The sequence below is a fragment of the Oncorhynchus kisutch genome, linkage group LG10 (assembly GCF_002021735.2).
Source record: "Oncorhynchus kisutch isolate 150728-3 linkage group LG10, Okis_V2, whole genome shotgun sequence".
NCBI lineage: Eukaryota > Metazoa > Chordata > Actinopteri > Salmoniformes > Salmonidae > Oncorhynchus > Oncorhynchus kisutch.
In genome coordinates, this window is record NC_034183.2 from 46,511,925 (window position 1) to 46,537,791 (window position 25,867).

General features: G+C 41.1%; 1 protein-coding gene across 1 annotated transcript in view; it reads left to right on the forward strand.

Moving 5' to 3' along the window:
• The first annotated feature begins 2,829 nt into the window (after positions 1 to 2,829).
• Positions 2,830 to 25,867, forward strand: part of LOC109898240 (ATP-sensitive inward rectifier potassium channel 12-like) — a 40,168-nt gene continuing 17,130 nt past the window's right edge. Inside the window, exon 1 of the mRNA XM_020493132.2 lies at positions 2,830 to 3,504. The gene's annotated coding sequence lies outside the window, so the exon portion shown is untranslated. The remainder of the gene's footprint in view (positions 3,505 to 25,867) is intronic.

A 25,867-nucleotide genomic window follows, 5' to 3' on the forward strand; every position in this document is an offset into this window, starting at 1 on the left:
AAACCATCAAACAAGCAAAGCGTCAATACAGGATTAAGATTGAATCCTACTACACCGGCTCTGACACTCATCAGATGTGGCAGGGCTTGAAAACTATTACGCACTACAAAGGGAAACTCAGACGCAAGCTGCCAAGTGATGCGAGTTTACCAGACGAGCTAAATGCCTTTTATGCTCGCTTCGAGGCCAGCAACACTGAAGCATGCACGAGAGCTCCAGCTGTTTTGGACGACTGTGATAACACTCTCAGTAGCCGATGTGAGCAAGACCTTTCAACAGGTCAACATTCACAAGGCCGCGGGGCCAGACAGATTACCAGGACGTGTACTCAAAGCACGCGCGAACCAACTGGCAGGTGTCTTCACTGACATTTTCAACCTCTCCCTGACCAAGTCTGTAACACCTATGTTTCAAACAGACCACCATAGTCCCTGTCCCCTAGGAAGTGAAGGTAACCTGCCTAAATGATTACAGCCCTGTAGCACTGATGTCGGTAGCCATGAAGTGCTTTGAAAGGCTGGTCATGGCTCACATCAACAGCATCCTCCCGGATAACCTAGATCCACTCCAATTCGCATAATGCCCAAACAGTTCCACAGATGACGCAATCTCAATCGCACTCCACACGGCTCTTTCCCACTGGACAAAAGGAACACCTATGTGCGAAAGCTGTTCATTGACTACAGCTCAGCGCTCAACACCATAGTGCCCATGAAGCTCATCATTAAGCTAAGGACCCTGGGCCAAAACACCTACCTCTACAACTGGATCCTGGTGATAAGGGTAGGCAACAACACGTCCGCCACGCTGATCCTCAACACTGGATCCCCTCAGGGGTGTGTACTTAGTCCCCTCCTGTACTCCCTGTTCACCCATGACTGTGTGGCCAAACACGACTCCAACACCATCATTAAGTTTGCTGACGACACAACTGTGGAAGGCCTGATCACTGACAACATACCAAGACAGTCATGAAGCGGGTACGGCAATGCCTATTCCCCCTCAGGAGACAAAAAATTTGGCATGGGCCCTCAGATCCTCAAAGTTCTACAGCTGCACCATCGAGAGCATCGCCGCCTGGTTGCATCACCACCTGGTATGGCAACTGCACGGCCCCTGACCGCAAGGCACTACAGAGGGTAGTGCGTACAGCCCAGTGCATTACTGCGGCAAAGCTTCCTGTTATCCAGGACTTCTATACCAGGCGGTATCAGAGGAAGGCCCAAAAAATTGCCAAGGACTCCAGCCTCCCTAGTCAAGACTGTTCTCTCTGCTACTGCACAGCAAGCCATAAGACTCTTGAACAGTTAATCAAATGGCTACAAGGACTACTTGGATTGTCCCCACCCCTCATTTTACGCTGCACAACATTCTCCAGTGAAGTCGTTAATGTAAAAGCCTCTGCCAATTCTTGCGATTTCAATATTACAATTCACTTGACTTTATCATAATGTTATTTGACACAAGAATTGTAATTTCAATGCTGCTTACCGCCACATGCTCTCCTTACCACATTGAGGCATTTTGAAAATGTAACTTTTTCAGGGACAATACTGGATGTCAAACCTTACAGTATTGCAGCTGGTGTTGTGCTCTCCAGCATTCCCTTTCACTCTTACATAAGGGGAGGGGGGGGGTTGTGTAACAATTGTGGGTACATTTTTATTTGGGATATGGCCTCACCTCCCAAACACTCCCCACTGAGCCAGAAAGGTTAGATCATCCACAGAGATCGCCCGGACAGGGGGCGGACAGGGGATAGGGAGGCAGACGAGGGTAAGGGGGAGGGTGGTTGGCAGGGGTATGGGGGTGGACAGCGGGACAGGGGGTAGAGGGGTTGAAAGGGTATAGCTATGGGTGGACATGGGCTAGCTAGGAAGCAGACAAGGAGAAGGGTGCAGGGGATTGGACGCACACGACTGGGCTTGGTTTTCCCCATGCAAAAAGCAAAATAACATGCAGTGAGCAAACTAACATTTGAAATAGCCGGTACGGCACATTATATTTTCCAAGGCAAGTTTGCACATACAATAGTGTCACAACTTCATGTCCTATACTTACGTAGATACCCTCTCGCTCCTTCTCTCTTTGCCCCTTATCTCGCACACAGACACAAACACATGCGCTCACTTGCGCACACACCGTGATGCTCGAGAGATTATGATGAATTACGATGTGAGATCAGGTATGATTTATTAGTCTCTCTTTGTGTGTGTATGTGTGTGTTGTAGGGCCCTATTCTGTCAGTGGAACAATCTGCTCCTCATGGTATATAATCCAGACTACCAGTCAGTTGCCTCTCGGGGATTACTACCAGATACAGCTCTCCTAGCACTGACACACAAACACACCCATGCGAGCACACACACACACACACTCACTCTCATACAGCGCATTACTGTAAGATATTAATAGAACAAGACCACACCACCTTAACCCCAAGACAGTTTTCAAGGTGGTGGCATAACAAAAATGCATATGCACACGCACGCACACACACATACACAAACAAACATCCGCAATCTATGTAAGTTTAAACTGGCAACAAGAACTCAACCAACACATGTTTGATTACAGCAACAGGTAGTGCAGGTAATGGACTGTATGTTTTGTGTATAAACTTGTGTGTTTTGGACTCTGCAATATTATAATTAATGTCTATGTATGGTGTTAAGGTCATTGCAAATGTGTGTTACTTAATGTGTGTTCAGTTGTTTGTGTACACTGAGCATCAGGCTGCCTCTCAGTGTCAATGCAGTTCTTCGGGAGCGGACGTGCGCACAGTCTGCAAATGCCAACTACATTGACACAGACAGAAAGGGAGAAAAAGAAACAGAGAGAGGGAGGTTGAGAGGGTGAGTGCGCAAGAGAGAACTGCAGCAGAACTGGATCAGATAGGTAGAGAGAAAGAAGAGGGGGGGTGACTGTATGGATTCGACAAGGTTGGGGGAAACGATTTAAACGAATGGACCCCTCCAGAGAGGGAGAGACCCTCAAAGATTGTTCCGACCGGAATATCATGCTTTTTTCTTTGCATAAAATTGTTACCTAGAGAGGTTACCATTGGGGGTTCTGGTCCTTTCCAAAGAGCTACTTCCCTTCCCAATTTTCCCATATACCTATTTCTGAAAACGAGAGCACACAGAAAGAACCCAGGGCACCTATCGAGTGCGTCTTGGTGGAACAGGTGTTTTGTTGTGCAGCGATACGGTCCCTGTCCTGTCACTTCATTGTGTAGACACATTTTCTGAACGGCGAAAGAGACCAGTGACGACCAGGAATGATCGAGATGAAGAACCTCAGCGGGTTTTTTCGGTTCTGCCTCACTCGGATGGAGTGGTTCTACCCATAAAGGATCTGAAGAGAATTAGCCAGAACCCAGCAGAGAACATGCTACAGTTTGGCTAAAGAACCTTAGCAAGCAGAGGGGGAACTGGAAAAGCTCTGTACCAGAGCAGTTGGAGAAAGGGAACTTTAACTGGAACAAATAGGGATCATCACAAGGTAAGCAGCTGGACAATCAGACTGGCATTGGTTGACACCTGTAATGGAATTAATTCACCACCTATTTCTTCAACAGCTGTCTAGTGCAGATTAGTTACCCTGAAAATCTGACAACTGACGTTTTGGATGTAGACTACATTCTCTGTTAAAATAAGTTGTTGTACAGACCTACACGTTTATAATCAGGTTATGATAAACATGCATATTGTTCTGAGGGCCGTAAAGAGTCAGAGAGGAGTCTAACAGAACAGTATGGATATTCATATCTCTGGTATGGTTCGATGCTGGCATCCTAGCAACTGTATTGAGCAACCTGCTGTTTATCTTGGACATAACGGATTGAAACTGGGGCAACATGCTTAAGCTGTTGTTAAACTGTTCTGAACCTGCATGGGTCTAATGGGAACACACAGAACATTGAGGAGGACAAAGCTTGAATTCATAGTCACATACAGGTACATATATCTAGGCTATTAGTAAAAGAGTCATTCTCCTTTCACTAAACAGTCTAGCCTAGACAATTATACTAGGAAGGAATGTTTCAAAGGCAATCATTATCAGTAGCTGGAGAAATTAGATTCTTCCTGGGAGAAATATTATATTTTTTGTATCTAGCCAAGTAAAATATATTGAACATTTATAACATTTAAAATAATTTCTCCCAGGAACATTATTGAATAGTTCTCATGGTTTTGGAGCTGTTTGATCCAAATATTTTGAGTATATAACAGTATACGCTTGTTTTGTTTAGCTCCTTGAAAGATTAATAAGCTAAATAAAGTTGATGTATCATGCATTTTCCCCCCACTATTAAAAGCAGAACAATAGCCTACTCATTTGCTATTACTGATATTTTATTTTATATTTATTATATATTTATTTACAGTATTTCTATTATTATTATTATTACTCACTCACCACTATTTCATTCGATCACTGAAATAAGCAAATGGCTGTCAATTACGTCAGAAGTTTAAATTAAGTACCTGAAAATACCTTGTACCAGCACTATATGCACAATTGCGTCCTGTAACACACACGTTTTGAGGTGCAATCATATAGTGCACGCATACTCATAATTGTGTCTATTCCTAGGAGTCAGCTGGTCTGAATGGGGATTCAGTTCAAATCAATGGCAGAAATAGCCATGCTTTTATTGTACTTTTTAGTTTTAGTTGAGTTTTAGTTGATCATCTGGTGAAAATGTATGATTACTGAATCACTGTATAGATTGAGATCAACAAGGTGGTTTATTTGGAGTGTATTTGATTCAGGGCAAAACTTACCCCATGAGCCTTTTCTGGATGTCTTCCATTTACAGTGGCATTTGCAATAACACATTGTACATAATGATTACTAGTTCAAATAGACAAGTATTTACTTGACAGGTTTTTCAGATACTCACAAACGTAAGTGGAATTCATTACATACAGCTACAACATATTTGAGACCTTCACAGAAGTTAAAATCATTGTAAAATGTCTGTTTCTGTTTCATACAATTAACATTTAATGAGTGGGCCACTTTACATTTCACCATATTCAATAGAACTTGTAGGTGTTTTTTTGGACAGTTAAATTAGCGTGTGTCTGTTACTGTCTGTCATCACCACCATCTGACACCCTATCAAGACCAGTGCTGTGCTCTCTTTCCCTCTTAGTCTACAGCAATAGCAGCACACACATGTAAACCCCCTTCCGCCTTTCTCCCTCCCTCCCGTTTCAGTTTCTGCCCCAAACCTGCCAGTTTCCAACACCAGCCGGCCAGTCACAAGCCTCCGAGCACCTTGGCGTGAACACCTTCCTAACGAACCAATCAGGTTTCTGTGCACGGCGGTGGAAAACCCAATCAATTAGACGATGATACTTCCAAGCTATGAACTATGGGCACACCTGGATTGTACAATATTTGGACCCTATTCAGTCCCGCTTTTAATGGCGTTCAGCTTATAAAAAGGGTGTCATGTTAGTCACATTACACCTAATCTCTTTCCCAGACACTTCTGCCCAAATGCAGAAGAAGTCTGGTGGACCAACACATCGAACTTGGCCTTCATTAGTTAGGGTTAGGTTTAAAATAAGTTTAAGAAGATAAACTGTAGAAATGGGCAGGGTTTAGCAATAATTAGGACTTTTTGGACTGTTAAGTAGTGACGATGACAAATACTTTGGTCCGTAAGGTCACTACCATAGAAGTCTATGGTCACTCCCACTAAGGCCAACTTTGAATGGTTGATATCCCTGGTTTATAAACGCAGCAAAAAAAGAAACGTCCTCACTGTCAACTGCGTTTATTTTCAGCGAATTTTAACATGTGTAAATATTTGTATTGAACTCAACAACAGACATAAACTGAACAAATGTGACTAACAAATGGAAAAATGTGTCCCTGAACAAAGGGGGGGGGTCAATATCAAAAGTAAGTCATTATCTGGTGTGGCCAACAGCTGCATTAAGTACTGCAGTGCATCTCCTCCTCATGGACTACACCAGATTTGCCAGTTCTTGCTGTGAGATGTTACCCCACTCTTCCACCAAGGCACCTGCAAGTTCCAGGACATTTCTGGGGGGAATGGCCTTAGCCCTAACCCACCGATCCAACAGGTCCCGTGCTCAATGGGATTGAGATCCGGGCTCTTCGCTGGCCATGGCAGAACACTGACATTCCTTTCTTGCAGGAAATCACGTACAGAACGAGCAGTATGGCTGGTGGCATTGTCATGCTGGAGGGTCATTTCAGGATGAGCCAGCACGAAGGATACCAAATAAGGGAGGATGCGTTCAGCGTTGAGATTGCCTACAATGACAACAAGCTCAGTCCGATGATGCTGTGACACACCGCCCGAGACCATGACAGACCCTCCATCTCCAAATCGATCTCGCTCCAGAGTACAGGCCTCAGTGTAACGCTCATTCCTTCGACGAGAAATACAACTCCGACCATCACCCCTGGTGAGACAAAACCGCGACTCGTCTGTGAAGAGCACTTTTTGCCAGTTCTGTCTGGTCCAGTGACGGTGGGTTTGTGCCCATAGGCGACGTTGTTGCCGGTGATGTCTGGTGAGGACCTGCCTTACTACAACAGGCCTACAAGCCCTCAGTCCAGCCTCTCAGCCCATTGCGGACAGTCTGAGCACTGATGGAGGGACTGTGCGTTCCTGGTGTAACTCGGGAAGTTGTTGCCATCCTGTACCTGTCGCGCAGGTGTGATGTTCGGATGTACCGATCCAGTGCAGGTGTTACACATGGTCTGCCACTGCAAGGACGATCAGCTGTCCATCCTGTCTCCCTTTAGCGCTGTCTTAGGCATCTCACAGTACAGACATTGCAATTTATTGCCCTGGACACATCTGCAGTCCTCATGCCTCCTTGCAGCATGCCTAAGGCACGTTCACGCAGATGAGCAGGGACCCTGGGCATTTGTCTTTGTGTTTTTCAGAGTCAGTAGAAAGGTCTCTTTAGTGTCCTAATTTTTTCATAACTGTGACCTTAATTGCCGACCGTCTGTAAGCTGTTAGTGTCCTTAACCACCGTTCCACATGTGCATGTTCATTAATTGTTTATGGTTCATTGAACAAGCATGGGAAACAGTGTTCAAACCTTTTACAATGAAGATCTGTGCTGTTAATTCGTAAAAATCCAAATATCTTTGAAAGGCGGTCCTGAAAAAGGGACGTGTCTTTTTTTTGCTGAGTTTGTGCTGTGTATTCAATAGCCTGCGGAAAACATTACACCAATAAACACTTACCTTGAACCCCCAACCTAAAGAAATAGAAAGTGTCTTTCTTCTGGAGCCAAGAAACATGTTCCCCAGTGCACAAACATGCACACAACAAACATTTGCCATACCCTGCAATACTGAGCCCAGTCATGTCATTGACACATTCACCCACTCCCCTGCTGAAAGATCAGCCACAAAATAGTGGCACCATTGTAACAGGTTGTAATCAATCTCTGGTCTCCACCATGGGAACAGAAGAGGAATATCTGGTGTGGTAGTCTCAGGTTGGACTACTCCAAATCAACTTGGTTCTGACACACACACACAAATACAAGCTTTGCAGGTCCATCAACCCATTTAAATACCTCTCACACCCTACAGTAACCTGTGGATCATGAGAGAACCTTCATAAATCAGCCTAACTGCCTATTTATTGATACTATGTAGTGTCCTGTAGTACTTAGTTTGAAATGAGACCCCTTCGATCATTCACAACACATCCATAAAGCCTCTATATTGCATGATGCTACACTTAATTTAAAGTCAGACCCCTTTCGTCATTTATGTATGTGTTATATCATATGATGCTGTAGTTACTATAAGGTCAATGTATAGTGCCAACTGTAAAGTTTGGTGGAGGAGGAATAATGGTCTGGAGCTGTTTTTCATGGTTCGTGCAAGGCCCTTAAAGTTCCAGTGGAGGGAAACCTTAATGCTACAGCATACAATGACATTTTAGATGATTCTGTGCTTCCAGGTTTGTGGCAACAGTTTGGGGAAGGCCCTTTCCTGTTTCAGCATGAAAATGCCCCCGTGCACCAAGCGAGGTCCATACAGAAATGGTTTGTTGAGATCGGTGTGGAAGAACTTGACTGGCCTGCACAGAGCACTGACATCAACCCCACCAAACAACTTTGGGATGAATTGGAACGCCAACTGCGAGCCAGGCCGAATCGCCCAACATCAATCAGTGCCCAACCTCGCGAATGCTCTTGTGGCTGAATGGAAACTAGTCCCTGAAGTGATGTCCCAACATCTAATGGAAAGCCTTCCAAGAATTGTGAAGGCTGTTATAGCAGAAAAGGGAGGAACAACTCCATATTAATGCCAATAATTTTGGAATGAATAGTGTAGGTTGTCCCTAAGCTGCAGGACCAATGGTTCTTGCCTCTCTTCCTGCTGAAGGAACTGCATGTTGGTTCCATGCTTAAAAGTAACAACAAAGAAAGTTAGTAGGTCTGTTAGGAAATGCCTTTGTCACACCATCTGGATAAAGGCATATCTGTGCTGTGCCAGAAACTCTACAGTACATGAGAAGATGGGTAACTCCATTCAATTAGTATATTCCTCTTTCATTTACAAATCTTATGTGACTGAGACATGGCTGTATCTAGGGGGATGTGTATTTAGCTGAGCTTGCTAGCAATTACTTTGAAGTCACCAAAATTATTAGAAATAACGATTGAGGTAGCTACAGTATGTAATCTACTTCAACGCTTAACTACTACAAACTAATTTAAATTACAATAAAGGTCTGTTTTTCACTGTCCAGTGGCAGCACAATACAGGACATTTGATTTGCAAACTCATCACATGATCCGTGTCTTGTTAGCAACACTAAAAAAGTACTTCCGGGTCAGGAATTTCAGAAATGTTCCATATAAAAGCCTCCCACTTAATAGTAGAAGTGTCTAACCATTCATGATTAAAAAAAACAGTTGTGCCCTTGTATATGTAGTGGAAATTTCCTGTATTTACCAAATCATGAGAGCAAACCACACACAAGTCAGAGTTATCATAAAGTTCATCTTTAATTATATGAGCTCCATCACAACCCTGTGACTCTCAGATCAATACAGTGTCTATAATTGAATTATCTGAGAGTGCTTACAAAACAGTTCTTAGTATCATTTATAGCCAAGACACACCCATCTCAACTCATGACATGACGAATAACAGATCTTAGGAATATTACAAAGGAAGACTTTACTTGAGAGAGGAGTATTCCATAGCCAGACAGCATTAGCTATAAATTATCGTTCAGTTTGCTCTCCTAAAACGAGGTTCTACTTCTCGTTCTTGGTACAACATAGTACCAAGACATTAGGATATATATCAATTGTCATTTTAGACACTCCCATTCTGGACAAGCTCACGGAGACACAGTGACTGGCACACAGACATTGTGGAGCCAAGAGATAATTGGTTCCCCCTCAATCATCCCTTCACATGGTTTAAAAGATATGTTTACATATGAAGACAAGCTTGACCTCTCCCCTCTCTACGGCCCAAGTAACTGACCCCATGACAGAGAAATGATAACTGCAAATGGCCACCACTATAGTACAACAAGATACATTCTATTTGAGAAGTAACTCACAAGCATATAATGAAAATAAAACATCTTATCTATGTTACCCAACTATTCTGATTAATCCCCAACATATACAATGCCTTGCGAAAGTTTTCGGCCCCCTTGAACTTTGCGACCTTTTGCCACATTTCAGGCTTCAAACATAAAGATATAAAACTGTATTTTTTTGTGAAGAATCAACAACAAGTGGGACACAATCATGAAGTGGAACGACATTTATTGGATATTTCAAACTTTTTTAACAAATCAAAAACTGAAAAATTGGGTGTGCAAAATTATTCAGCCCCTTTACTTTCAGTGCAGCAAACTCTCTCCAGAAGTTCAGTGAGGATCTCTGAATGATCCAATGTTGACCTAAATGACTAATGATGATAAATACAATCCACCTGTGTGTAATCAAGTCTCCGTATAAATGCACCTGCACTGTGATAGTCTCAGAGGTCCGTTAAAAGCGCAGAGAGCATCATGAAGAACAAGGAACACACCAGGCAGGTCCGAGATACTGTTGTGAAGAAGTTTAAAGCCAGATTTGGATACAAAAAGATTTCCCAAGCTTTAAACATCCCAAGGAGCACTGTGCAAGCGATAATATTGAAATGGAAGGAGTATCAGACCACTGCAAATCTACCAAGACCTGGCCGTCCCTCTAAACTTTCAGCTCATACAAGGAGAAGACTGATCAGAGATGCAGCCAAGAGGCCCATGATCACTCTGGATGAACTGCAGAGATCTACAGCTGAGGTGGGAGACTCTGTCCATAGGACAACAATCAGTCGTATATTGCACAAATCTGGCCTTTATGGAAGAGTGGCAAGAAGAAAGCCATTTCTTAAAGATATCCATAAAAAGTGTTGTTTAAAGTTTGCCACAAGCCACCTGGGAGACACACCAAACATGTGGAAGAAGGTACTCTGGTCAGATGAAACCAAAATTGAACTTTTTTGGCAACAATGCAAAACGTTATGTTTGGCGTAAAAGCAACACAGCCCATCACCCTGAACACACCATCCCCACTGTCAAACATGGTGGTGGCAGCATCATGGTTTGGGCCTGCTTTTCTTCAGCAGGGACAGGGAAGATGGTTAAAATTGATGGGAAGATGGATGGAGCCAAATACAGGACCATTCTGGAAGAAAACCTGATGGAGTCTGCAAAAGACCTGAGACTGGGACGGAGATTTGTCTTCCAACAAGACAATGATCCACAACATAAAGCAAAATCTACAATGGAATGGTTAAAAAATAAACATATCCAGGTGTTAGAATGGCCAAGTCAAAGTCCAGACCTGAATCCAATCGAGAATCTGTGGAAAGAACTGAAAACTGCTGTTCACAAATGCTCTCCATCCAACCTCACTGAGCTCGAGCTGTTTTGCAAGGAGGAATGGGAAAAAAAAATCAGTCTCTCGATGTGCAAAACTGAGAGAGACATACCCCAAGCGACTTACAGCTGTAATCGCAGCAAAAGGTGGCGCTACAAAGTATTAACTTAAGGGGGCTGAATAATTTTGCACGCCCAATTTTTCAGTTTTTGATTTGTTAAAAAAGTTTGAAATATCCAATAAATGTCGTTCCACTTCATGATTGTGTCCCATTTGTTGTTGATTCTTCACAAAAAAATACAGTTTTATATCTTTATGTTTGAAGCCTGAAATGTGGCAAAAGGTCGCAAAGTTCAAGGGGGCCGAATACTTTCGCAAGGCACTGTATTTGCTTAAAGCAGGAACTATTCTGGGTGCAGCAGTAAAAGTATGTGAATACTCAGTAGGGTCTGTAGAATGTATACATGGTGTCATTTCATGGAGCTCTGAATAATACTAATAATCTGAGTGTTGCTGACATTTTACTCCACCCATTCCACTGGCGGCTGCATCACATCACGTGCACTTGCTGCACTACAGAAAACCTGCTAACCAAACAGTGCAGGGCATGCTCACTATATTAAAGGGCAACTACACTCAAATCTAAGTTTCTTAGACCTCAAAAGTCATCCCCTGATGTGGTTTAAGCATTGTTGTAAACAAAGAATCCAATTTTGTTGTTTTTCTAAAAGAAATGGGGTAAACCAGAAAAAATGGAGGAAGTCCGAAACCTGGATAAACAAAACCAAGAAAATGGAATTTGGGAAAAAAGCTGTAGTAGGCAAACCTGAACAGATTTTAAAAGGTCCTCCCAATGTTTTTTGGGGGATGTTGAGGTCAGTCCCAAAATGGACTATTTTCCCAAGAGGGAAAGGGGTTGGGCCATGCTAGAAATGTTTTTGTGAAATATAATATATACAATTTTGCAGACACTTTTATCCAAAGCGACTTAGTCATGGCATGGGTAAATACATTTTCATGTATGTGTGGTCCGTGAATCGAACCCAATGTCCTGGCGTTGCAATGCACTACCAAGATGCATAACAGGGTTAAGAATGCTTTGTGAAGCCTCAATTTAACATGATTTATAAGGCCTTTATTCAGCGGTGCATTTGCCACCCTTTATAAAGCACATGTTTATGTCATATTTGACAAAGTGGGTTATGTCACACATGGCATACAGTTATAGATTTGTAACACGTATGTAGTATTTATGAAGACTTTATGAAGCCTCTATAAGCTGCACGCAATTTAAAGCGGGACCCATTATTCTTTTAAAAATTATTCAAGCACTGTCAAGTTGGTTGTTGATCATTGCTAGACAGACATTTTCAAGTCTTTCCATAGATTTTCAACATGATTTACGTCAAAACTGTAACTTGACCACTGTAACTAGACCACTCCAATGCAGTGTTGGGCATTGGGCCAGTAATCGAATGGTTGCTAGATTGAAACTCTGAGACAAGGTAAAAAATCTGTCTTTCTGCCCCTGAACAAGGCAATTAACCCACTGTTCCAAGGCCGTCGTTGAAAAAAAGAATTTGTTCATAACTGACTTGCCGAGTTAAATAAACCAAACACCAGTGCCGTCAGAAAATATTCATACCCCTTGACTTATTCCACATTTTGTTGAGTTACAGTTTCAATTCAAAATCAACTGAATATATTTTTGTCTCACCCTTCTACACACACTATCTAACTCCATAATTACAAAATGAAAACATGAGTTTAGATTTGTTTCTCTCACATTTATTGAAAACTAAATACATAAATATCTAATTTCCATAAGTATTCACACCCCTGATTCAGTACATGTTAGAATCACCTTTGGCAGCGATGACAGCTGTGAGTCTTTCTGGGTAAGTCTTTAAGAGATCTACACACCTGGATAGTACAATATTTGCACATGATTCTTTATCATTTCTGTCAAATTGGTTATTGATCATTGCTAGGCAGCTATTTTTAAGTCTTGCCATAGATTTGAAGCCAAATTAAGTAAAAACTGTAAGTAAGCCACTCAGGAACATTCAATGTCGTCTTGGTACGATACTCCAGTGTATATTTGGCCTTGTTTTGGTTATTGTCCTGCTGAAAGGTGAATTTGCCTCTCAGTGTCAATTGGAAAGCAGACTGAACCAGATTTACCTTGAGGATTTTACCTGTGCTTCGCTCTATTCCATTTAACTCCCTAGTCCTTGCTGATGACAAGCATACCATGATGCTTGAAAATAAGAAAAGCGGTACTTAGTGATATGTTGTGTTGGATTTGCCCCAAATATAATGCCTTGAATTCAGGACATAAATTTAATTTACTTGCCAAATTTTTCAGATTAGTAGCAAACAAGATGGATGTTTTGGAATATTTTTTTTCCATACAGGCTTCCTTCTTTTTAGTCTGTCATATAGGTTAGTATTGTGGAGTAACTACAATATTGTTGATCCATCCTCAGTTGTCTCGAATCATAGGTATTAAACTCTGCAACTGTTTTAAAGACCCCATTGGGATATCCCTGTGAGTTAGGAAGGATGCCTGTATCTTTGTAGTGACTGGGTGTATTAAAACCTCTTAGGGTTTGCGAACCGCTAGCGGGACACCTGTCGACAACATCCGGTGAAATTGGAGTGTGCTAAATTCCAATTACAGCATCGTAATATTAAATATTCATGAACATATAAGACACTTGTATAATTTAAAAGCCTAACTTCTTGTTAATCCAACTGCGTTGTAAGATTTCAAAAAGGCCTACCATGCGATTATCTGTGGACAGCGCCCCACATCAAAATATTTTTTCTGTTGTATGATCTAAAATAAGGACGCGCGACAACAAGGTTCTAGCTCCAGCCTGTTTATTAACCTAACCCTCGCATATCGTACATAGGTACGGATACCCCCAAGGGACATCCTACTACATCTTCCCCTCTCCCATGAACAAGAACTCAACATGCATAACCACTGAAGCATAACTGAAATGCAATTTGGAAACCAGTATTATTCTATAACATGCTACTTCCCATCCTGAAACAGTATGAACGCATTAAATCACACAGTATGAACATTAACTTAGATACAGTCTCTTTTTGCTGGGTATGGTCCCCAACAGTATGTTTTCTCTTCACGTAACAGTCTTTCAGCCAATCTGGTGGCTTCACATCCCTTTTTGGGCGCGATTGTGGCTCTGTGAGCATTCTCTCTCCTTCACCCTCATTTTGTGCATTTTCTGTGGCCTCAGTCTGTGTGGCTGGTAGATCTGGAAGAGCTCTAAGGTTCCTTAGTACCTCTTCCGAGCCTGTGTCCACCACATAGGAGCGTGGGGCATCCGCTTTCCTCAGCACTATTGCTGGTGTACCACCACCCCACCTGTTGCACGCGCTCCAGCGGGTTATTCTCTCTGGTCACCCCCAAAACCAATTCTTTCTTTGCCTGCCTCTTCTTCCAGTTCTCTGCTGCCAATGACTGGAACGAACTATAAACATCTCTGACACTGAAAACACTTATCTCCCTCACTAGCTTTAAGCACCAGCTGTCAGAGCAGCTCACAGATTACTGCACCTGTACATAGCCGACCTATAATTTAGCCCAAACAACTACCTCTTTCCCTACTGTATTTATTTTGCTCCTTTGCACCCCATTATTTGTATTTGTACTTTGCACATTCTTCCACTGAAAATCTACCATTCCAGTGTTTTACTTGCTATATTGTATTTACTTTGCCACCATGGCCTTTTTTGCCTTTACCTCCCTTATCTCACCTCATTTGCTCACATTGTATATGGACTTTTATACTGTATTATTGACTGTATGTTTGTTTTACTCCATGTGTAACTCTGTGTCGTTGTATGTGTCGAACTGCTTTGCTTTATCTTGGCCAGGTCGCAATTGTAAATGAGAACATGTTCTCAACTTGCCTACATGGTTAAATAAAGGTGAAATAAATAAAAGTGTCTTTGAGTTCGTAATCGACACACGTTGACCTTCGGTCAGCTCTGGCCTCTCCTCTTCATTTCAAGGCCTCGTTGAGACAATTATTTATCAGTGACTCAAGCCCGGCTCAGATAATCCCTACCATTGTGTCTCTGGGTTGTCGTTCACCCTGCACCCTCAGCTCCAACATAAACATCACTGTCATGTCTACCTCTGCTAAAAGATTTTGACTAGGCAAGTCAGATTAAAATTCTTATTTACAATGACAACCCACTGTTCCCCAGTAGGCTAACTGCCTTGTTCAGGGGCAGAACAACAGATTTGTACCTTTTCAGCTCGGGGATTCAATCCAGCAACCTTTCCGTAACTGGCCCGACGCTCAAACAATTAGGCTACCTACCGCCTCCTAGTAAAGCAATAAAAACTATCAAGAATCTCCGAAAAGCTCCCACATGTAACATATATATGTAGCCTAAGTAACAAGGTTCATGAAATCGATTACTTGCTGGTAACATAACATTCATATACTGACCATCTCTGAAAAGCAATTAGGTGATACCGTGGTAGCAATACATGGTTACATCTTCAGAAAAGACACTAATGCCAATGGGGGTGGGGTTGCTGTTTATATTCAGAGTGATATTCCTGTACAGCGGTCCCGTGTAAGCTCAGTTGGTAGAGCATGGCACTTGCAACACCAGGCTCGTGGGTTTGATACACACAAGGGACCAGTGGGAAAAAAGTATCAATGTATGCACTCACTACTACAAGTCGCTCTGAATAAGAGCATCGAACTGACTAAAATGTAAAGTTTAGAGAGGATATCATGTAAAATCCCATGGAAGTAATATGGCTTCAGGTTCACCTGCCTCACCTAAAGCCTATTCTTGTGGGAAGTTGCTAAGCCCACCAAGTGCTAACAGTCAGTATCTGGATAATATGTGTGAAATGCTTGATAATAGAGGTCGACCCATTATGATTTTTCAACGCCGATACCGATACAGATTATTGGAGGACCAAAAAAGTGGATTCGGCCGATTTATTTGTAATAATGACAATTACAACAATACTGAATGAACACTTATTTTAACTTAATATAATACATCAATAAAATCAATTTAGCCTCAAGTAAATAATGAAACATGTTCAATTTGGTTTAAATAATGCAAAAACAAAGTGTTGGAGAAGAAAGTGAAATATGTGCTAATGTAAGAAAGCTAACGTTTCAGTTCCTTGGCCGGAACATGAGAACATATGAAAGCTGGTGGTTCCTTTTAACATGAGTCTTCAATATTCCCAGGTAAGAAGTTTGAGGTTGTAGTTATTATAGGAATTATAGGACTATTTCCCTCTATACCATTTGTATTTCAATTGTATTTCTGAATGTGCCATCCTGTCTGTTTTAAAGTACTTGCACACAGCTCGGACACCCATGCGTACTCCACAAGACATGCCACCAGAGGTCAACCGATTAATCGGAATGGCCGATTAATTAGGGCCGATTTCAAGTTTTCATAACAATCAGAAAATCTGTATTTTTGGGCGCCGATTTGCCGATATTTTTTAAATATACCTTTATTTAACTAGGCAAGTCAGTTAAGAACACATTCTTATTTTCAATGACGGCCTAGGAACGATGGGTTAACTGCCTTGTTCCGGGGCAGAACGACAGATTTTCACCTTGTCAGCTCGGAGGATCCAATCTTGCAACCTTACAGTTAACTAGTCCAACGCAATAACGACCTGCCTCTCTCTCGTTGCACTCCACAAGGAGACTGACTGCCTGTTACGTGTATATGCAGTAAGCCAAGGTAAGTTGCTAGCTAGCATTAAACTTATCTTATAAAAAACAATCAATCATAATCACTAGTTCACTACACATGGTTGATGATATTACTAGATATTATCTAGCGTGTCCTGCGTTGCATATAATCTGACTGAGCATACAAGCATACAAGTATCTAAGTATCTGACTCAGGGGTGGTAGGCAGAAGCAGGCGCGTAAACATTCATTCGGAAGTGCGTTTTTCCAGCAGCTCTTCGTTGTGCGTCAAGTATTGCGCTGTTTATGACTTCAAGCCTATCAACTCCCGAGATGAGGCTGGTGTAACCGAAGTGAAATGGCTAGCTAGTTAGAGCACGCTAATAGCGTTTCAAATGTCACTCGCTCTGAGCCTTCTAGTAGTTGTTCCCCTTGCTCTGCATGGGTAACGCTGCTTCGATGGTGGCTGTTGTCGTTGTGTTGCTGGTTCGAGCCCAGGGAGGAAAGAGGAGAGGGACGGAAGCTATACTGTTACACTGGCAATACTAAAGTGCCTATAAGAACATCCAATAGTCAAAGGTTAATGAAATACAAATGGTATAGAGGGAAATAGTCCTATAATTCCTATAATAACTACAACCTCAAACTTCTTACCTGGGAATATTGAAGACTCATGTTAAAAGGAACCACCAGCTTTCATATGTTCTCATGTCCTGAGCAAGGAACCTTAGCTTTCTAACATAGCACATATTGCACTTTTACTTTCTTCTCCAACACTTTGTTTTTGCATTATTTAAACCAAATTGAACATGTTTCATTATTTACTTGAGGCTAAATTGATTTTATTGATGTATTATATTAAGTTAAAGTAAGTGTTCATTCAGTATTGTTGTAATTGTCATTATTACAAATAAATAAAAATATATATTTAAAAAAATGTAATTAAAAAAAATAGGCCAATTAATCGGCATCGGCGTTTTTGTTCCTCCAATAATCGGTATCTGTATCGGCGTTGAAAAATCATAATCGGTCGACCTCTAGTACAGACACATGCATACTCAATGATTTGTGATATTGTTGTATGGTGGTATCAAACATTTTGTATATTGTCTATATGTAGTAGTGTAATAATGTTATGATGTACTGTTTTATCTTTGGATTCATATGTAATGTAAGTGCTTTAATATGCTTGGACCCAAGGAAGTGTAGCTGCTACCTTGGCAAATGGGTCTTGTGTACCCATCTACTCCCCTCGCCTGTCTCCTTTCCCTCCCTCCATCTCCTTCTCTGCCTCCCTCCCCTGTCTCTCCCTCCCTCTCCTGTCTCCTCCTCCTCCCCTTGTCTCTCCCCCCTCTGTTTCCTCGCCTGTCCCTCCATCTCCCCTCCGTCTCCCCTTCCTCACATCTGTCTCCCCCATATCCCATCCATTCCCCCATCGCCCCTGTCTCCATCCAGGTGGGACACTGATCTCATTCTGCTGCTGGCTGGACCAGTCTCTGAACGGAGCTCAGATAGACTGAGCCACACCAGGCAAGATCCTCTTAACGCCATATCTGAATACACCAGTTAGTACCGAGCCTATGGCCTAGTGGTGGTTAACAACACACCTGGCGCTTAACAGAGACTGGGGTTCGATCCATGTGCCTACTCTTCCTACTGCGTCTCCTCCTCATTCATCTTCCTTTCTGTCTCCATCCTGTCTTATAAAGCATAAAAAACAGAGTTATATGAGACCAGATTTCTCTCCAGACCATCTCACAGACCAGATAGGAGGTCCTAAACTGGCTGTGCAATATTGCGTATAACATTCTGCTGTTCAGGCAAATGGCCAAGAAAACAAGCAGCCCTGACTGTTCCACTGTTGCCGTGGTGATTCTTTGAGAGTGCCGCTGGGTCTCATGGGAGCAGTTTTGGGATTGGCATGTCAATAGTCTGGTCTGCCAGGGACCTGCAGTTCTTTGCCTTCCCCGATCAGCAAGTGTCATGATGTCCCCCTCCAGCACTGTTCGTCAGGAAGTTTTATATTTAGGTTGCATCCCATATGGTACCCGTTTCCCTATAAAGTGCAGTATGGGCCCTGGCCTAAAGTAATGCACTATTGGGAATAGGGTGCCATTTGTGATGCAGCTTCAGAGTATGAGAACAGTAAGATGATTGCTGTCTCATCTGATTGGGCACAGGTAAACCTGAGATGAATGGGACTTGTAATTATGTATTCATTTCCTTTAATAGCCTTATTATTAACATTCTGTTATGAGGGAGACTTGGACAGGGACAGATGGAAGGACTGTTGTACAGAGTGAATGTCCACGTTCAGTCTGTGGTTCTCTGGCTGTAATTTGTTTGAGTCTCTCCTTGATCTCATCCCTTTATCTAATCTCTGTCTCATTGGTCTTTACAGCCTGGCTGTGTCTCCCCTAGGCTCATACTTGTCATACGGTCTTACCTGCCTCGAGTTTACCCACATTTTTGATGCCTACATTCCTGCTGTTGATGTTATTGTGGACTAAAGTGGAGATCTCGATTGACTAACAGATTGGCTGAAACTAGTAATAGTTATATGGCCAGAGAGGAAGCGAAGAGAGGATTTGAGGGTTGGACAAAGGAAAGACTTTGAGATTCAAACCTTTGAGAGTTGGATTCAGGAAGCGCAGAGGACACAAAGGACTGAGAGAGAGGAGTGAAATCCTGACCAGCCAGAGACAGCCTCATAATTAGAGAATAGCACAGTAAAGCTCCTCTAGTCAGATTATTATATACCGTACATCACTGGAGTCTGGAATAACCTAACCTGGACTCAATCCACCCAGCTCAAACACACACGTACACATGCTCACAAATACACGCGTGCACACAGACACACAATCTTGTATAACTGTCACAATCGTGTGTATAGGTGGCAGGGAAGTCAGGCGCAGGAGAATTCAACTAGGTAAAATGGAGTAATTTAATAAAACAAAACATAACTCCAAAACCCATAAATACAAATGAGACAAAATTGGGTACGAGGACCCGTCGCGCACCAAATACAAACAACTCGAAACTGAACATAAAACAATCTCTGACAAAGACATGATGGGAAACAGAGGGTTAAATACACAACAGGTAATGAATGGGATTGAAACCAGGTGTGTAGGAAGACAAGACAAAACCAATGGAAAATTAATAATGGATCAATGATGGCTAGAAGAACGGTGACGTCGACCGCCGAGACCCACCCGAACAAGGAGAGGCATCGACTTCGGCAGAATAACAATAACTAACCTTGTGGGGATACACAATTCAGTCCCATTCAAAATCCTTTTTTCCCTAACCCTTACCCATACCCTAATAACTAACCTTGTGGGGATACACAATTCAGTCCCATTCAAAATCCTTTTTTCCCTAACCCTTACCGATACCCTAATTCGAACCCCAAAACCTGACCTTTATGGCTATTGTAATTAATTACCAAATGTACTTTTCTAAACTATGTAGAATATTGGCGTATTAAACTACAACTCACTACTACATCGCACAGTTCGGGCTTATTTTCTCTAGAGAAACTGTGCAATGTGTGCATTGAGCTTGCAGAAAAAAACCAAACCTAAATGGAATTCCAATAATTAAACCAATGTTGGTCAATTACTTGTTTAAAAAATTAAGAAAAATCTAAATTTCTGTTAATAGCTCAGCACTACATTCTTATTATTATAATATTTCTATTCCCTCCATGTTATCTTCCTCCATATTGTCATAACACCTCCACTGCAGCTGGATTCCAGATCCAGAGCATTCTGTGGTGCAGGGAGAATAGAGGGAAGTGAGGCTTGGAGGCAGAGGTGGATATTTAGGCCATGGGCTGAGTGTGCTGTGTGGAAGAAGGGGGAGAGGAAAGGGGATGTGCAAGATTCCCTTGGGGTCTCCTACAGAAGTCCCAGGGGATGGGACTGCACAGTCCTTCCTGTCTCCAAAAGACTTCACACAATTAAACAGACACGGAATGAGCACACATCAACACATGGGCCCATGTTAATTTGCAGTGTCCTGATTGATCCTATGCTTCACTAGGGTATCATACAAAATATGTAACTTTCACACATTAACAAGTCCAATACATCAAATGAAAGATAAACATCTTGTTAATCTACCCATGGTGTCCAATTTAAAAAATACTTTACAGCAAACGCAAAACATATGATTATGTTAGGTCAGAGTCAAGTCACAAAAACACACAGCCATTTTCCAGCCAACGAGAGGAGTCACAAAAAGCAGAAATATAGATCAAATGAATCACTAACCTTTGATGATCTTCATCAGATGACACTCATAGGACATCATGTTACATAATACATGTATGTTTTGTTCGATAATGTGCATATTTATATCCAAAAATCTCAGTTTACATTGGCGCGTTACGTGCAGTAGTGTTTTGATTCCAAAACATCTGGTGATTTTCCAGAAATACTCATAATAAACATTGATAAAAGATGCAAGTGTTATTCACAGAATTAAAGATAGACTTATCCTCTATGCAACCGCTATGTCAGATTTTTTTAAATTTATTTTTAAACAGAGCTCAATTCAGCCAAAGAAATATCCGCCATTTTGGCATCAACATTAGTTAGAAAAAACACTATAAATATTCAATTAACTTTGATGATCTTCATCAGAAGGCACTCCCATGAATCCCAGTTCAACAATAAATTATTGATTTGTTCCATAAAGTTCCATAAAGCCCATCATTTAGCCACTTGTTGTTAGCGTGTTCAGTGCAGTAATCCATCTTCATGAGGAGGCACTTCCTCCAGACAAAAACTCAAAAAGTTCCGTTACAGGTCGTAGAAACAAGTCAAATGATGTTTGCAATCAATCTTTAGGAAGTTTTCAACTTAAAACATCAATAAGGTTCCAACCGGAGAATTTCATTGTCTGAAGAAAAGCACTGGAACGAGAGCATACTCTCTCGTGACCGTGCGCCATGAGACCGAGGCTCTCTGCCAGACCACTCACTTAAAGAGCTCCTATGAGCCCCTCCTTTATAGTAGAATCCTAAAACTAGGATCTAAAGACTGTGACATCTAGTGGAAGCCCTAGGAAGTGCAAGCACATCCATAACTATCAGGGATTTGAATAAGCACTGTTTTGAAAATCGATCTCACTTCCTGTTTGGATTTCTTCTCAGGTTTTTGTCTGCCATATGAGTTCTGTTATACTCACAGACATCATTCAAACAGTTTTAGAAACTTCAGAGTGTTTTCTATCCAATACTAATAGTAATATGCATATATTAGCATCTAGGACAGAGTAGGAGGCAGTTCAGTTTGGGCACGCTATTCATCCAAAAGTGAAAATGCTGCCCCCTTTTCCCCAAAAAGTTAATTAAACAAGCACGACACTTACACAAATGACTGGCTTGTTAGACTTCAGCGCGGCTTTTGACATTATTGATCATAGTCTGCTGTTGGAAAAGCTCATGTGTTATGGCTTTACACGCCCTGCTATATTGTGGATAAAGAGTTACCTGTCCAAGAGAACACTGAGGGTGTTCTTTAATGGATTCTCTCGAACATAATCCAGGTAGAATCAGGAAATCCCCAGGGCAGTTGTCTAGGCCCCTTACTTGTCTCAATCTTTACTAATGATATCAATTGGCTCGGAACAGGGCAGCACGGCTAGCCCTTAAATGTACATGGAGAGCTAACATTAACAATATGTATGTAAATCTCTCATGGCTCAAAGTGGAGGAGAGATTGACTTCATCACTACCTGTTTCTGGAAGTGTTGACATGTTGAATGCACCGAGGTGTCTGTCTAAACTACTAGCACACAGCTCAGACACCCATGCATACCCCAAAAGACATGCCACCAGAGGTCTCTTCACAATCCCCAAGTCAAGAACAGACTATGGGAGGTGCACAGTACTACATAGAGCCATGACTACATGGAACTCTATTCCACATCAGTTAGCTGATGCAAGCATTAGAATCAGATTTTAAAATACTGGTAAAAATACACCTTATGGAACACCGGAGACAGAGACACACACACACACACACACATACTCACACTAGCACATGTACTCTTCACATACGTATATCGTTGTATGGTGGTATTATACATTTTGTGTTGTGGATATGTAGTGGTGTAACAATGTCATATGTACTGTTTTATCTTATGTTTTATGTGTGATATATGTGCCTTGATGTGTTTGGACCCCCGGAAGAGTAAGAAATGGGGATCCCTAATAATTACAATACAAAGCTTTGGATAATAGCGTCTGCAAAATGGAATATTAGAAAGTATAAACCATCTTGAACTTTTGTCACATTTTTGTCACATTTTTTTGCATTACAAGTGGGATTGAAATACTATAGATTTAATTGTAATTTTTTTGTCATCAATTGACACAAAATACTCCATAATGTAAAAGTGGAAAGAAAATTCTACACATGTTTTACAAATTAATACACATTAAATAACTATAATATAGTTGTTACATTAGTATTCACCCCCTTTGTTTAGGCAAGCATAAATTAGTTCAAAGTCAAATGTGGCTTAACAAATCACATAATAAGTTATATGGACTCACTCTGTGTAATAATAGGGGTTGACATGAGTTTTGAATGACTACCCCTTCCTCTGTCCTCATTACATACAACATCTGTAAGGTCCCTCGGACAAGTATTGTATTTCAAGCACAGATTCAACTACAAAGACCAGAATCTTTTTAAAAGCCTCATAAAGAAGGACAGTAATTGGTAGATGGGTAACAATAACAAACCAGATGTTAAATGTATCTTTAATCATGGTCAAGCTAATAATTATGATGTGGATGATGTCATAAACCACCCAGACACAAAGACGCAGTCGTCCTTCTGAGCTGAATAAAAATACACAGACTGAAGACGTTTTTTTAATATTCCAAAACATGCATATGTATGCAACAAGGCACTAAATGCAAAGACTTATGTTTGGGGCAAATCAAACAATGTGAGTATAGGATTTGACTTCTTCAGACTAGGGTCTATTTTCTGAGTAACTGCCTCCTTATTCTCAAGCATGGTGGTGGCTGCATCATGGTATAGGTATGCTTAACATCGGCAAAGACTGGGGAATTGTTCAACTGCAACATTCTAGAGCAAAACCTGCTTGTCTGCTTTACACCAGGAGAGGAATTCACCAGGACAATGACCTACAACACAAAGCCAGATCTATCATTTTTATTGAGATTTACCCAAGACTCACAACTGTAATCGCTGTCAAAGGTGTTTCTAACATGTATTCACTCGGGGGTGAATACTTAACTAATCAAAGTATATTGGTTTTATTTTTAAATCATCTTACACTAAATTCAGAATTGTTTTCCCACATTTTTTCCATTGACATTTTCAAATTCAATTAAATCTAATTTAATTCCACTTCATAACACAATAAAATATTTAAAAATTCCAAGGGGGTGTAGACATTCTATAGGCACTGTATTATTATTTTAAAACACTTTTGTAATTGTGCTTCTTTGTACACCTCTTTCTTTCTCTTGCATAGTTGTGTGTGTGTGTGTGTGTGTGTGTGTGTGTGTGTGTGTGTGTGTGTGTGTGTACAGTAAATAAACCATCTTTATGACATGGAAAACTTCATAGGGCTAGGCATCCCGTCAGCGGGACACCTGTCGACAACTTCCGGTGAAATTGGAGGGCACGCAATTCAAATAAATAATCATAAAAATGATGGATATTAAACATTTAGGTACATACAAGTGTCTTATATCGGTTAAAAGCTTAAAGTCTTGTTCATCTAACTGCATTGTCCAATTTACCATAGGCTTTACAGCGAAAGCATAACATGGCGATTGATTGAGGACGGCGCCCCACATCAAAATATTTTTCAACCAGCACAGGCTTCATAAACTCCCAAATAGCGATTATATTTTCACTTACTTTTTGAAAATCTTCAATCTTGCAATCCAAAGGGTCTCAACTACAACATGCATGGTCATTTTGTTAGATAAAATCCTTCTTTATATCCCCAAAAATATTTTTAGTTGGCGCCATCGATTTGAGTAATCCACTCGTTCAACATGAAGAGAAAGGAATCCAAAAAACTACCGCTAATCTTTGTTAGAACAAGTCCAAATACATTTCTATTTAATCCTCAGGTACTCTACAATTTAATTCAACTATAATACGGAAAGAAGTATGTTCAATAGAAAAGCAAAATAAGCAGGTCCCAGTACCAAAACTCAAAATTATTAATTTTTTGCGAAGAAACAAGCCTGAAACCTTGAACAAAGACTGTTGACATCTAGTGGAAGCCATAGTAATTGCAATCTGGGAGCTGGAATTGCATATGACCATAGCTTTCCATTGTAAAAGCATAGGCTCTCAAAACAAATGTTTATTCTGGTTGGTTTTTCTTTGGAGTTTCTTCTACTATATCTACTAGAAATAATTTAACCATTTCTACAAACTTCAAAGTGTTTTCTATCCAATGGTACAAATTACATGCATATCCTGGCCACCAGGCCTGAGTAACAGGCAGTTTACTTTGGGCACGTCAGTCAGACAGAAAGTGGAGAAAATAGACCCTAGTCTGAAGAAGTCAAATCCTATACTCACATCAGTCTATATTGTAGAAATCTTGGTAACACTTTACTTGACACCCAATGTCATAGCATGTTATAACAGCTGACCTAGCACTACCATATATGTACATCTGTTGTGACACATGTTATTTTATGGGTGGTTATGACACCTACATAAGAGTGTCAAAACCCACATTTATTCAAATTTGTTTTTTCATTGCCAGGAAGTTTCCTTTCATTTGAAAGTTTGTTGTTGTTGTAATGAATTCTTTAAAGTCATGTTTTTTTTCATCATATTTTAAATAACTTGTAGAAAATACACTTTATGGCTGTCAAAAAGCATTATGACCATGCTGTGTCACTTTACTTGGACTAAGACAATACACTTTATGACACTGTCAAGAAGCATTATGACCATCATAATCAGATAGGCCTATCACATACATGCCCTTATATCAGTCATCAGTCAAAAAGAGGGTGTCTTGTCCTGCTCATGAAATCTGCTCCTGTATTCATCCCAGTCATCAGCAACAGAGCATTGGGGTAGGTGCATGTCTGACCACAATGTGTGCGCAATTACAATGACAATTTTTAATATGATCAATAAAAACATATTATATAACATTAACATACTGTTGACAAGTAGGCTATGGTGTAACAAT